The sequence below is a fragment of the Benincasa hispida genome, chromosome 2 (genome assembly GCF_027475165.1).
Source record: "Benincasa hispida cultivar pf3 chromosome 2, pf3_genome.v1.1, whole genome shotgun sequence".
Taxonomy (NCBI): Eukaryota; Viridiplantae; Streptophyta; class Magnoliopsida; order Cucurbitales; family Cucurbitaceae; genus Benincasa; species Benincasa hispida.
The window spans coordinates 36411463-36415087 of NC_143479.1; the positions used below are offsets into that span (position 1 = coordinate 36411463).

General features: G+C 34.3%; 1 long non-coding RNA gene across 3 annotated transcripts; it reads right to left on the reverse strand.

Moving 5' to 3' along the window:
- Positions 1–242: 242 nt before the first annotated feature.
- Positions 243–3200, reverse strand: LOC150037867 (uncharacterized). Of its 3 annotated transcripts, none has more exons than XR_016527880.1 (4): positions 3070–3200; positions 1486–2520; positions 1119–1408; positions 243–918 (listed from the first exon to the last, which is right to left on the reverse strand). It is a non-coding gene; the product is annotated as an uncharacterized LOC150037867 (long non-coding RNA). The 3 variants fall into 3 exon arrangements; XR_016527879.1 differs by having other exon boundaries at positions 1481–2520; XR_016527878.1 differs by having other exon boundaries at positions 1119–2520.
- Between the last annotated feature and the right edge of the window lie 425 nt (positions 3201–3625).

Sequence of the window (3625 nt, forward strand, 5' to 3'; positions counted from 1 at the left end):
AGTCCTTATCTCTTGTTTATGCAGTTTTAATCTGACTCTCCCGAGCCTAGATTCTGACCTGACCTTCCCAAGCCTAGATCCTGTCCTTAGACTACCCTTCTGAGTACTTCTAATGGATGAATGAAACACACATAAATACAAGATAATCGCAAGTAATGAAGATCCTAGGACATGTTAGCTTAGTTCTTCTCAACCCATTCGACTAATTCAGCTACTCATGCATGCTAAGAGAGTGAAAGATGTAGAATAAGAACTTCCATTGTATAGATATAAAGTTGAAGTACAAGACAACAATGCAAGAATAAAATAAAGAGCCTAGTAGCATTCTCTTGCTTCCCAGGCTTTTACACCATCTTCTCTACTTGTGTTCAAAAGATAGTCTCGCTTTAACGAGAGTCGGCCCGCTCTCTGTTTCTTCGCCACAAGATTCTCTCCCAAGCTGCCTTGAGCGATCGTCCAACGTATCAACTCTTCCCTTACTCCTTGTTAAAGATAAAAGAAAACTATGGAAAAGGATAAATTCTATAAAAAAATTTCTAAGTAACCGAAGTCCTGTTTTGAAGGATGCCTTTTGTATTTATAGGGCCTTGGGTGAAGGTGGCTACTTTCTTATGATTGCACATGGGATGGCTTTAATTCCCTGCTGATGCGTCGAATATTTGTCATCGAAAAGTTGAATGTACTTGCTCATTAGCGGCTATCAACTTAATTCAGATTCGACTGTCATCAGCTTTCTATCCCATCGTGATTAATTATACCTTTCACCCAAATGCGCCCACCAAGTTGTGCTGACCAAGTTGCATCAATCCTTCTTAAGAAAATGTTTGCGAGCACAATCATCGCAAAGACTTGTGGTGAAGTTGCGCTCGATCGATGATTTCCTATGATCGCAATTTCCGCCTTGCATTCACGCATAATCTGCATAAAAACACAAAAATCAATTGTTCTTGTGCATTAAATGCATGCGATCATAATATTATGAATGTGATGCTTTTTGGATGCAATTTAACATGTTTTATCAATGCGAGCCAACATTGTTTAAGAACTTAGTACTATGATAACGTGCATTTCTGTTCGTTATCAAGCCCCATCTGGCCCCCACGGAGCTTGTCACTTACACCATCAATGATATGGTTGCTTGTCTTTCTACTTAATGTTCAACATGGTATGCTTGCTCACTTATATTGGTGTGTTGGATGATGCACCATCCTCCTCGGTCGCATCACAATACTTCTCTTGGCCTTCTATCTTTGCAAGATGTGTCGAAACTCATGTGTCGCCATTGTACTGTCTGCATAAGAGGGGTCACAATCTATTATCTTAAAGTTAGATTGTGACACTGGGCATATGAGTGTAGAAGAGCTACTCAACCAATAGTCTCCCTTGTGTTTCCTTCACAATTGTAGACCTGAAAACATAAATTCCAACTGCAATTATTTCTACTAACCTTCATAGAATTCAAGAGGAACTTTAAAAGTACCTTGCCTCAAATTCTGGAGCTTTAATAGCCCTTGGATAACTCAAAAATAGCTTCAATCCCTCGAGCTTCCCGCTTTACTGAGTACGTAGACAACCTTCGAATTTTCTTAAATTCCACAACCTTTTAGACCTCTATTTCATTCAGCAACCTTCCCAACTCATCCACACTCAATTATATGCAAAAGAAGATCTCTTTTGCCCTGATTGGATTGTTCATACCAACTCTTCCTTTTTCACTCTCTTTATAGTTCTACTTTAGTCGAGCACCTCTTCCAATAACCCATTTAAATTCCAACCAGCTCTTGCTTACTCTCATTCCTTCGTGGCTTCAACTTAGGTTGTGCATTTTATAATTGTGTTATTTATCTTATATTTTGTTGTCACTCTGAAAGGCCCCATTGATTAAAAAGTGTCATTCAAGATAAGTAATGCATAATCGAGGAATAAAATAATGATTTATATGCCTGCTTTAAAAAAATTCAGCTAAAGAAATTCCTTGCACTAAAACAAATACAATACAATATAAAAAACTGATAAACTTGTTCGGAGACGTTTGGGACAAAGAGTCGGTTATTATAGTCCTAGATTATTATAGTTAGGTTATAATAGTTTGTATTTTGGGGTGTGATTATTTATCATTTCATTCTATTACTTTATATTTATTTCCATATTATTCTTAGGCTCAATTTTATGCATTTACCACAAGGGCTTTTATGATAATCCCCGACTTCCAATGTGTTCCAAGTTGAGACAGCTGAAATCGGACCAACCCACTGCTCCTAAGTAAGAATTTTCCTATCAAGATATTGAAACCACTCCTTTCATGGCTTATCTTGTATTATTTCTTGAGACTCTTCCGTGCTCCCATCTGGCATCATGATTTTCTTGGTCACAGGAAGATCCCATCCATTGGCATTATCTTTCAACATCACCTCCATGTTTACTGTGTACCAAGTATTTTGTTTGAAGCTAGAAGAACTCACGTCAATGAAATAATCGAACCAAGATACCTAAAGAAGCTCTGCATCATCGATTGTATAACTACAAGTTTTTAAACACCATAATGAGAGAGGTTACATTGAGTAAAGGAAACTCTTTCTTTCTTCAACGTCGACCAAACACGTTCTTATTAAATTATATTATTTTTCCTCTTGTCTTAGGGATAAAACTAATTTCTTTAAAAAAAAAAAACAAATCATGCTTTATTTTAATTTATTTTGATTTAACAAATCCTATTTTATTGTAATTTATTTAGAACTGAATCATATGTATTAAGCTTATTCAAAATTGAACTTGAGTACATGTTTTCATATCTCATAATAATATAATATAGCATAAGATATAAGATTGTTTTCAAATAAAAGAAAATGAACCAATTTATTTATAAATATAGCAAAATGACACCGTCTATCAATGATAAACCGCAATAGACTTCTACCATTGGGTGATAGAAGTCTAGCACGGTCTATTGCTCATTGATGCATAATGAAATTAATAATTAGTTTATATTGTTATGAACATTAACAAAAGAGTGGACAATAATGAAAGCTTTTGGTAATGAAGAAATAAAATTTGGGTTTAAGATTATACCTACAACGTTCTTCCTTGTTCCATTTCCAGTATTCGTTATTATCACTCCATGCTATTGTGAGAGCTCTCAAAAATACCGCAAATTGTGTGCTCATTGTTTTCTCTTTGGTTTGCCACTAAAAGAATTGGACTTTGGACGAGAGATGTGGGAATAAGTAATTCCACTACTTTTTTATACTCGCACATAAGGGTATTTTAGACCTTTCTAAAAGTAAGAATTTTTTTGTATCCCTTATCCTTTCTCTCTTATCTTTAATGTATTTTGTTCTTTTATCATCTCATTTTTGTTTTTGATATATCTATTTAATTTACTTTTAAATTATTTTAAGTTTTAAGGTACTTACAAGGGGTATTACGTTAAGAGAGGTAATAAATAAGGGTCTATTCAGTAGGTAATCCAAATTTTGTTTTATACTTTTAGATTCACTTGTTTCGCAAATATACATTTAGTAAATAATCTAGATTATGTAAACTGTTTCAGTATTTTCTTATCCAAATAGTCCAATTTCTGAAAATAATATTTTTATGTTTTCATGGTTTTCATATTTTGAATTTT